Below are 12,340 nucleotides of genomic sequence, written 5' to 3'. Positions count from 1 at the left end.
CGATCACTAAAACAAAAATATTTTAGTGTGTACAAAAATTTTGGATGTCCAGATGTGTCCAGAACGTAAGATATGCGCGAAAATGCAAACTTACGCCGTTTATGACACTTTTAGTCCCTGTAAGATCATATAAGCATGTTTTCACACACCGAACCTATCAAAGCTTATTTCTAAGCCATATTTAGGTTATATATGGTATGTTTAACTTATGATCAAGTTCCGGACTGTTCGACACCATACGAATCGGTATAGTTTCGCAGTTTGACACAAATAGTCCCTGCGATCGAATAAACTTGATTTCGGCATACCAAACCATCCAAAACTTATTTCTAAGTTATGTAAGGGTTATTTAAGGTATGTTAAGCCTATGTCACTATTCCGGAGTGTTTGTTGCATTAAACTGGTTATATTTACGCATCAGATCGTGTATAACCTTCCAGAAAGCGACTTAAAGCCCGAAATCGAACAAGAATTGATATGTGCAAATGATACACATATTTTCACAATTCCCAAGTATGAAATACAAAATTTCATTGGTTTGGCATTTGTTTGACGGTCACAGTGACACAGGTGTCACAGAAACGTTCGAAGCTTTGATATTTCACTTGATTCAAGGATACTTTGCAATATCAAGTGAGTACATAGCTCCCCTCTTTTATGCTTTCAATTGTTTTGGGGTGACTCATATGTGCTAAATGTTTTTCAAGTTTTCAAAAATAAAGCCTATGGTTTATGTAAAACACGATGATTTCAATAACGTGAACGAACTTGTTGGTGCGTTAGTTCATAACACGAATGACATTCATTAGCTTTGATCAAGCCGACCAGTAGTATGTTATGGTACCATAGGACTGACAATCCCGTTATCGGGCTATCCACTGGATTTGGTGGATAGTTTGGGGTAACGACAAAATCTGTTATTTTAACAAATCATGCGTTTATTTGTTAGTCAATTTAAAGAGACCATTCAGGGTCTATTAAAGATACTCCATGGGTGGTATAGTCGAGTCACACAGGTTTGAATGTGTTCATTAAAGAACGGCCAAAAGTTTTCATAATTAAAACACGGATGATTAACGATTTGTTTATAACACAGACGAATGACGAATGGTTTATAACACGGACGAATGACGATTTGTTTTATAGCACGAACAATTGATAACACAGACGATTTGAACGATTGGTTTATAAAAAGGACTAATGGTTTCTAAACAATGTCATGCAATGATTTCAATTAAAGATATAAACCATACAAAGTGTTCTTTCAAAGACGATTTACTACTCGATTTTACAAAAACAAATGTTTTCGGTCAAGATTCATGGCTACAAGGTTTTGTTTTACTTATATCAACTTATAAAGTTGGTAAAACATATTGCAATATCAAACACTTTTTGATTTCAAGGTTCACACTCGTCGACTCTCGAAGTTTGACGAGGTATTGCAATGTGAATTCAAAGCCATGAATTTGACATACAAAACGTATGTACTCGCAAGCTTTCTTTGCTGACTGTTTTTCACATATGTTTCAGGTTCTTTTATGTGATGATTGTTGATGCTTACTTCACTTAGGATGGACGCGAGCTTTAATGAATTAAAAACTTGAAAAACAATTGTTGTGCTCATTTGATTTATATCAAAACAATGAGTCTATTAACGAAATAAAACAAAACTTCAATTATCATGTGTTGTGAAACAATGATTTTGTGACATGATTCCCCGACATTTCCGCCACGGTTTGTTTAATTACGCGGTCAGGTGTTACAGAAAAGTTTTCCATAGTTCTATTACCAAAAAGTATTTAACATGCTTTCAAACCACTTCAAGTCTAATGTTTTAACATCAATACTTTATTTATTGAGTTTTAATATTATTTGTCTATTTCTATGTAGATACGTCTACGCATTTACAGAAGCTTTATCTACAAAAATCTTAGCTTAAATGGCCCTAAAATGTGTGTATATACGCAGCCACATTTTTTTAATCGGGGACACTACTTTTTTTTTATTTCTTTAATCGGGAACACTCCTTTTGTCCAATCTGCTTGGATTAACCTTGGTGCGCGAGTCAAACTCTTTTAAGTGCTCAAATTTAAAACTTGCTTTGGGCTTTTTTACCAAATTGCTTATTCCAGTCCATTGGGCTCAACTTTTACATTGTCTAGTCCACTTGAATATACGGTTTGGCCCTCACTTGCAAGATCAATAAAATGGTCATGGCATATGGTCTTTAGCTACCCAAGATTATCACATAGGTATAAAGTAGGGTGTAAAAAAGCCAAGCACATTGTTAACTATTCGAGATTATCTTGCTGAAAACTTAGATTCGAGCTTAAACTAGCTTGAGCTTAAAATTTAGTTTGTGCATACAATATAAGCTTGTTTAATATACTAGTTTGAACTTCAGTTATCGAGTTTAAGCTGGCTCGCGAGCTTAAACGAGCCTGTTATGTTGTAATTTTTTCTAATAATATATACGAGTTAATAAATAAATAATTAACGAGCCGAACTAAAGCTTTAAAAACTACTCACGAGCCAAGTTCGAGCTTTAAAAATGGAGCTCTAAATGAGTCAAGTTCAAGCTCGAGCTCTGGTAAGTTAAAAAGCCAAGCTCTAGCCTAGTTGAGTTGGGGCTTGGCTTGACTTGTATATGCCCCTAGTCATAGTTAAGAAAACCTTACGTTGCTACACATGTTAACACATATAAACCCCATTGTTTTTCTCAACTACCTATGCGTTCTCACCGGCACCACCGACATCGTTGTCGCGATTACTACCACCAGCACCATAATCACCTACGCCTCTACCCTCATCGTGGCCACCGCCACCACCTCCTAGTCATCTTTTCCACCACTGTAGCCTGCCCCACTATCCATCAAAAATATATAGCGAGTAAACCTATTTTGGGTTTTTTTTATCTAAGTTTCCTAGGCTTAGTTAGGATCTTTTTTAAGTGTGTATACACTCCTCATAAACATAACTTCTAAACAAGTGTATTTCAATAATTAAAGAGAAAGTTATCAGAAAAGATAACTAAAAAAATCTTAAATTAAATAATGTAACCCATGTTCACATGTTTCGGTCATAGGTGAGGGTTTTCCTCAGTTCGAAGACAAGTGTATCCTGAAATAGTGAATTTCATCGGTAGCCTTCAATGACCATTAAAATATAATGTAATTTGCGTGTCCTTCCTTTCTCCTATACAAAAAAATTGAAAGTTCGTTATATCGATGAAGTTGGTGTGCCTCGGGGATTCGAAGTAGGTAAGCAAAATATTTTATTTGAGTGATCGGTTTATTTAATTTAAAATATATAATATTGATGATGCTGGCCACCAACCTTTAGAAGACATTGTTAAGGAGCATTCCCATTTGGTTATGGTTGGTATGATGTTGCCATTTGTTAGTTCACACTGTTACACAATAATATGTTTTTTTTAACCATCAACTTTTTAAAAGAATTTACAAGAAGGTTATGACAAAACTCGATAATTATATTAAGGGGTTGTTTGTTTACCTTTTAATGAGGCTTTTAATGGTTCAGGCCTCTTACTGGTTCAACACTTAATGGTTCAGACTGTTTGTTTCACGAGCAGATGTATTAATGGTTCAAATATTTGCCTCTGAATGGTTAAGCATTATACAAAGTCTGATGGTTAAGACCTCTAATCTGAATTGGTCATACATTTGCCTCTGAACGGTTAAGCATTATACAGGCTCTTAATGGTTCAGACCTTTTACTGGTTCAGCATTTAATTGTTCAGGCCTCTTACTGGTTTAACACTTAACCATTCAGATGTTGCCAACAGCCCCTTAGTCAATAAATGTTCCTTCTAAACAAGTTGTTTTACACGTGTCTACAAAATAAGATAATCATATATTCGATTGTTGTATCTTTGATTATTGTGTTTTTGTTATAAGATAATACAACTTATATTATATCAAGTATAAATTATTGTGTTTTTGTTATAAGATAACTATGTTAGAATCCCGTGTATTACACTATTGAATAAATGTAATTTTATATACTAAATAATATAAATATATATATATATATATATATATATATATAGGGAGCCGCTAGAATGAGAACCACCTCGACTTGTAAGAACCGCGAGAACTACACCCCACGGAGCGCCGTTCGCCGCGATTTTTTTTTTACAAGTAGATGTGTGCATTATAAACACGGCCGTAAAAAATCACGGCGAACGGCGCTCCGTGGGATGTACTTTTTTACACCTCAAGTTTGGTGAAAAAAAAAAGAAAAAAGAAAAAAAATTAAAAAACACCAAACTTGAGGTGTAAAAAAGTACACCCCACGGAGCGCCGTTCGCCGTGATTTTTTACGGCCGTGTTTATAATGCACACATCTACTTGTAAAAAAAAATCATGGCGAACGGCGCTTCGTGGGGTGTAGTTCTCGCGGTTCTTACAACTCGGGGTGGTTCTCATTCTAGCGGCTCCCTATATATATATATATATATATATATATATATATATATATATATATATCTTTAAAAATCTCGTTTATTACACGCGTTAAATAAATGTAATTTTAAATATTAAATAATAAACAATATATATTTAAAAATCTCGTTTATTACATGGGTTGAATAAATGCAATTTTATATATTAAATAATAAAAAATGTTGTATTTTTAAGAACCTCGTGTATTGTATGGGTTGAGTAAATTTAATTTTATATATTAAATAATAAAAAAACATTACATTTTTAAGAATCTCATGTGTTATACGGGTTGAGCACATGTAATTTTATATACCAAACAATAAAAAGTTATATCTTTATAAACCCTATGTATCATATGGATTGAATAAATCTAATTTTATATACTACATAATAAAAAAGTTATATTTTTTAAAAACCCCGTGTATTACACGAGTTGCATAAATGTAATTTTGTATAGTAAAAATAAAAATATTATATCTTTAAAAAAAACCTCGTTTACAACACGGGTTGAATGAATATAATAAAAATACTAACGGATATACTCGATATACGATGGATGGGATGATTGCGGTGATGGTTCTTATAAATGTCACGTAAACATAGTGATTACCGTATTTGAGTTGAGAGTTGAACACGAAAATAAAAGTATAGAACCAATAAACATTGATTAATATTTTTGTTTACCTCTTATAAACATTTTTGAAATATGTTCTACGCTTAACTACTTTAGTTTAATAAAATAAATAAATCATTACATTATATTAATTTATATTTAGCGTACATATTTTGTTAATTTCGGGATAAATAATTTTGAAATCTGATAAATATTTTAAAATATTAATTTATCTTCTATACGAATTGTTTAAATTTATTTTAAATTTAATTTTATAATCATCTTTTAATTGATATTAATTATCTATAAAAAAATAGATGATTTCAATAAAATATATGTGTCTTCTCATTGCTTTCTTTTATCATATAGTATAGATATAACTTATATTAAATCAAGTATAAAAAACTAGCAATTTAACAAAGAATGTTGATTATTTGGAAAATTCTTAACCACAAATGTGGGTGGGGTGGTTGATTTCAATATTAAATAATAGTCATAGTTATATAATACAAGTTCAATGACTTTGGTTTGGCTTTATATCTTGTTAGAAGGATGATAAAATGTATTTATCATACCTAATAAATTTCTATTCAAATTGTATACTATCCACTGAATTGCCAAGATTTTCAACATTTTAATTCTCTGTTTGTTTGTAATGAAATAATGAGAATGTTTTTATACAATTTCTAAGTATAAAAATAAAAAATATATATAGTTTAAAGGTACATTTACTTGAAAATTACAAATATGCTGTATATTAATTACAAAGAAATAAACTTACATGCTTTCTTTTATTATTATATATAACAATTAAGGGTCTTTGGTAATAGGGTTTTTTTATTCTTTTTTTGTCTTTAAATATAATTTAGAGTTAATTACACAAATGGGTCCTGTGGTTTATACCTAATTTCGCCTTTGGGTACTAACTTTATTTTTTAACAGGTTTAGGTTCTATGGTTTCAATTTTGTAACACCTTTAGGTACTAACACCAAAATTAGTTAATTAATGACTAAAATACCATTGCATTTTTTTTTTAAGTTTATCAATATAACACATTTGGGTATTAACACCTAATTTTATTTAAGTTTAAATCAATTTTACAAAATCTATTTATTTTTTTTTATTTTTATCTTTTTATTATATCTCTTAATTAACATAAACTCTATTTTTTCATATTTTTATTAAATTTCTTATTTAACATAAAATCTATTTGTTACACCAGTATTTTTTTTTAAATAGATATTTTAAATAAAATCTACTAGCTGTATAGTTTTATGTAAATTAAATTTCTTACTCGTTTTAAATAATGTAAACCTTACTCGTTTTCAATTTTGGATTGAAATGATTGATAATAATAAATATCTTTTACGTAAAAAAATTTAAACCTTTTTTAACTCGTTTTTTTTTCATTTACATTTTACTATTTTAGAAAGATATTTAATTTACATAAAACTATATGGCTAGGTATTTTAGATAAAACTATATAGCTAGGTATTTTAGATAAAACTAAAAAAATTTAAGCCTTTTTTAACTCGTTTTTTTGTAAAAAATATATTTAATTTACATAAAACTATATAGCTAGTAGATTTTACTGGTGCAACTAGTAGATTTTATGTAAATTAAATATCTTTCTAAAATAGTAAAATGTAAATGAACAAAAAAAAAAAACAAGTTAAAATGGCTTATTTAAAAAAATTCTATTTTAAAAAAATACTGGTGTAACAAGTAGATTTTAAGTTAAATAAGAAATTTAATAAAAATATGAAAATAAAAAAATAAATAGACTTTATGTTAATTAAGAGATATAATAAAAAGATGAAAATAAAATAAATAAATAAATTTTGTAAAATTGATTTAAACTTAAATAAAATTTGGGTTAGTACCCAAATGTGTTACATTGATAAACTTAAAAAATGCAAGGGTAGTTATTAATTAACTAATTTTGGTGTTAGTACCCAAAGGTGTTACAAAATTGAAACCATAGAACCTAAACCTGTTAAAAAATAAAGTTAGTACCCAAAGACGAAATTATGTATAAACCACAGGACCCGTTTGTGTAATTAACTCTATAATTTATACATTTTAACCTCCTTCACTTTAATTCTTTACACTTGCAACCATACATTTTAATCAAGTTTTTTTTTTCTTTAATAAATTTACATGAACTTTAACAGAGTTATCATAAACTTTAATAATTTTTTTCTTTACCCAATTCATATTTATATATCTGATATTTAATTGAGCAATTATCATATGTCATTTGAAGTTTAATAATGTTATTTTCTTTGTTTTTAACCAATAATTTTCTGTATCTATTTTTTTATACATTTAATTCTTTTTATTTAACTTATTATAATTGAATCCAACATTTGATTATAGACATGTTTACTTAACCATGTGGTTTGCATATTTTACCATTGTTTCAACGTTTATTTTTTTTTAAATATTAGTGTACAAGTTGTCAAAACCAAGCTGTACGTACTTTCCACCGAATCTACACCCCTAGCGAAACGCATTACTAGATTCGTTTTTTATGGTTTTCCGTCAACTAAAAACACGTGTCCAAATCCTTTTGGGCGACTTTATGTGTTGGGTTTCTTTTTTGGTTGTTATACTGAATGTCGATACCATAATAAACCAATCTAATACCGATCGAATTCTCTTCATTGTCTTAAATTTTACTATTGCGTCTGGATTTTCATTTATTTTACAATTAGCGAAAGGCAGTGTAACTCACTAGTTTTGATATATAAGCGGATGACAAAGAATCGGTTATGTTTTGCATATTAAAAGGATTTCGTCATTTTCATTGTTTTTAAATTCTTCTAATTCACCTAAATGGTAGGTTTAGAAAACAGACATTTCTCAATTTTAAGTATCAAGGTATTTACGAAAAAAAGTGATGAAAAAGAATAAATGACACGAAATCAGTTAAATTATTTATGTACGTGAGTTTCCATTCATTTGATTGTCGATTCATTTGATTTTCGATTGAGACTTGAATGATTAATAAAATTAGGAGTTAGCCAATATTCTTTGTTTCTTTGAAACCGGTTTTGATCTTGAGTTCCAAGCCATAAACTGATCCTTAAACCCTGTTTTCTCAAACCATATATCGTCCGTGTTACTTCTAACCCGGATGAACCGATAATTTAGTTTGGCTTGAACGATTTATTAGGTTTGAATTGTTTTTTAGCATCTCTACCTACTACCTAAGTTTATGCTTAACAATAACCTCTTCTTCGGATTTCTAATCGGTTGTCCCTCATTTAAAATGGGAGTCAGAGAAATCCACTGAAGAAGTTGTCCATTAATAATATTTGTCTTCATAAAAAGTATTATCGTTTTTCTTGAATACGTTATTGAATGTCCATCACCACACACATGTCACAACCCACTACTTGGATGTTTACGATCCGATTTTGACGAGATATATGGGTTCAACCGGAAAGTACGGTTTTTGAAGAAACTAAACCAGGTGTGTTGGTTGGACCCTCAAACTAGGGATGAGCATGGTACCCGTTCGGTACGTAACCGGTACCGAAAAACGGGAAAAGTTGGTACCGGTACCGAATATACCGGTTCGGTACCGGTATTTACCGGTATTTTACCCGTAAATACCTGTACCAAAAAACGAAAAAAGTGAGTACCGGTACCGAGTATACCCAGTACGGTACGGTACCGGTTCGGTACAGAATGCTCATCCCTACCCTAAACTGGCATAAAAGGTTTGGTTTTGAGGTTGGGACTTTCTTTAACATGGAATTGTACCATTAAATCTTTGAAAGTTCAGTTAAATGGAAGACTTCGAAAAATGATCGAATGATTTACCCTTTAAGTATTACAAGGTTTATAGGAAAAACTAAAAAAAATACAAAATTTCAAGAGCAATAATCCGTTAAAAAATAATAAAATATATATGCATTATGTTTAACGTACTTGTACGTATTATAATTGTTAGATTTATATGTGTGATAAAATTATTTTATTAAACTTATATAAATTAAATAAGTATTTTTCAATATGTTGGTCGGTCTGGTTTACTCTGCAGGTTCTAAACTAGAAACCATAAACCAAACCATGAAACCCGGCTTAATTTTCAATCCATAAAATGAAGGTATTACTCTTAACCCCACTGAATTAGCTTGATCTAACCCAAGTACCCAACATCTGAATTTAATCAAATTCATAGCCCATCAAAATCACAGAAAGACATCATCATCATCATACTCAGTAAATCCGACCAATAGCAAAGCTAAGGTAGGGTCTGAGGAGGGTAGATGTAGACGGCCTTACCTCTACCCGTAGGAATAGAGAGACTGCTTCCAGTGAGACCCCCGGCTCGATTGTAGTTTCGTATCAAGCCTTGGACCTAAGACACATAACACTCAAACAATCGGGACAGAGACTGATTGGTGCATGTACCCCTGTGTCTTTCAGCTATCAACGTCACCACATGATGCATGATTAACCATCCGCCGCTTTTAACGTTATTTTCACGAGATTAGTAAAATAACGTTAAAATTAGTACCATTTCACTTTTGCTCTCCAAGCGCCCACACATATATACATCATATGTGCATACCGCAAACGGAGCATCAAAATCACAGAAAGACAAAACCCTTAAATCTTTCCACATAAACTCACAAAAATATAACTAAAGTTACGTGTGTATTTACCAAAATCAAAATCCAACAATGTGAAACATAAAAATGAATCAGCACATTGCATAAGCGTATGAACAAAGTTATTGGTCATCTGAAAATTGTGAGAGGAAGTTAGTTTAAAATTTAACGATATGTTTTAAAGGAATTCTAATAACTTAAGCTTTTAAAATATATAAAATAAATATTTTTATTCACCTTATATGTATTAGAGTGATGAGATGCATGTAAAGGAGTATGTGTGTTACCCTCAACAAAGTTTACACTAAGAAAAATTATTTGGATGAGGATTGGACCCGTGTCTCACCATAATCCAAGGGTTTAACCAAGTGAGCTAGAGGACTAATTGTTTAAGATACGATATTTCTTTTATTTATAAAGCGTTTACTTATTTTTTATTTTCCATCGATGGTTAATACATATTTGTTTTCTTATATCAAAGTAAATCTATTTTTACATATATTTAGAGACATGCTTTTAATATTGTGAATCTTTCAAATTTTGGGCTATTACTATATTGATATTATAGCTATTCTGACCGGATAACATCGATATCGGTGTCAGTTCTATCGAAACTGTTACCAATATTTATTTCTATAGTTTTTAATTAATGTAAAATACGTATCAACGTATTTTTTGGGTATATCACCACCTTTTCGTTTTAGATTTTCTCAACAGAGACCCCGCAATATAAAGCGAGGTCATTTTACTAGTTAATTGGAAAATATAGATTAACTAGAAAATATAGAGTGGCCCGACCGGTAAAATATAGAGTGGCCCGAACGGTAAAATATCTTACCCGGCTCATTAACTAGTTATGTTTTGAGGGGGATGATGGTCCTATTTTTTACTCATTTATATTCTTTAAATAGACTTTAATTCTATACCTAATAGCTATACAACACATGAACATACGATAGACCATAAAACTTGATTATTTTAAGACCGGAGATGTTTTGTTAATAAAGACATGTGAACCTAGTTTGACTATTTGTGTTTGTCATAAAGAAGGTGATTAGTACAATAATTAGAAATTTTGTACTTCAGAATAATCTATTAAATAATGGTATAACACCTTAGAACAACATTAGTCTTTGGTACATGTTTATTTCTTTTTAGTTGTAATAACCTGGTTACAAATACTTGATTAGAATCTTAACCAAATTTTATTATGATATACTTGATTAGAATCTTAATCAAATTTTATTGTGATCAAATGATGATGTACCTACAAAATAATAGCAATAAGTAATTCTACAAATACTCATTTATATTGTACAAATTCATTCAAGGAAATACGCATCTCATTTTGAAAATATTTATGGTATCCGAGCATACGAGCTCTGAACCGTAGCTGCCCAACCAAGATCGTCCAACTCTTTTGTTTTTTATCTTTCTATCGTAGCCTCCCTATCCCGCCATGACAACCCCTACAACAACCTCGTCAACTGCCGATGCGAAACCTCTCCATCATGTATACTCATTGGCAAATATCCAAAACGAAATACAAACTCTTGTTGACGAAAAGGTTACCTACTCACATTGGGTAGAACTCTTCAAGCTCCATGCACCTGGATATAATGTTCTTCAACACATCGATTGACACTAATGCCCCTGAAAAGGATTCAATGACTTACGAGTCATGGCAAAGGCTCGATGCTATAGTATTGCAGTGGATTTACGGTACGTTGTCAGACGATCTTTTGGCTAGTGGTGTGCGTTCGGTGTGATTTGTTTTTATTAATATTTTAAGCTCATTTTACGCATTAGTCAAGTTTTAAATTTATAAAACACGATATTCTACTAACATGTAACAACTGTCACTAAAATCCCTAATTAGGATGTTAATTATCTATTAAGAAAACCCTAATTGAGAAACCCAAGTGATTCCACACAAACCCTAAAATTTTCAGAATTTTCAGAATCAGGATCAGGGCCCCTAAAACTCAGGGGGGGATAAACCCTAGCCAACGATTATCTTCATAACTAATTGTAAAAATCGAATTTTAAGAAACTGACAACACAGCAAGCCTACACGCACGAAGGGCTACTCTATGAAAATAGGATGGTCACTCGCGTAGCGCGACGCCTAAGGGGGTACCCCCTCGCGCTACGCGACGGTGTCAAAATCTCAGTATAAATAGCAGGGGTTGGGACTTGAATTTTGGCACTTGAACGACGAAAATCGGAGTTACGTAGGTCGAGTTATAAGCAAAACAGTCCAATACACCCACACAATTATCGAATCGCTGCCGCAGAACAGGGTAATTACTCGATCGCTATTACGATTCAGTTTCCGGAATCAATACATTCAAAGAATGTCTAAGTGCCTCCCATATTGGGCTATGCTTTGTCGTTTGTCGGTAATCCGATAAATGAGCCGAAGCATTGTACTTTGTCGTTGTCGACGATTCGATATACGAGTTGAAGTACTATACTTTGTCGTTTGTCATTTTGATAAATGAGTTGAAGTATTGCACTTGGTCATTCATTGCGAGTATTTGATCTTGGAAATTTATCGTAACTGCTGTATTGATCACTAATCCTGTTTTGTGTGCATTATTGTTAAATTAGAAATAATCAAGGCTAATCAGTAGGC

Source organism: Helianthus annuus, chromosome 2 (genome assembly GCF_002127325.2).
Source record: "Helianthus annuus cultivar XRQ/B chromosome 2, HanXRQr2.0-SUNRISE, whole genome shotgun sequence".
Classification (NCBI taxonomy): Eukaryota; Viridiplantae; Streptophyta; class Magnoliopsida; order Asterales; family Asteraceae; genus Helianthus; species Helianthus annuus.
The sequence above is the reverse complement of the archived record's forward strand: the minus strand, read 5'-3'. Positions refer to the sequence as shown.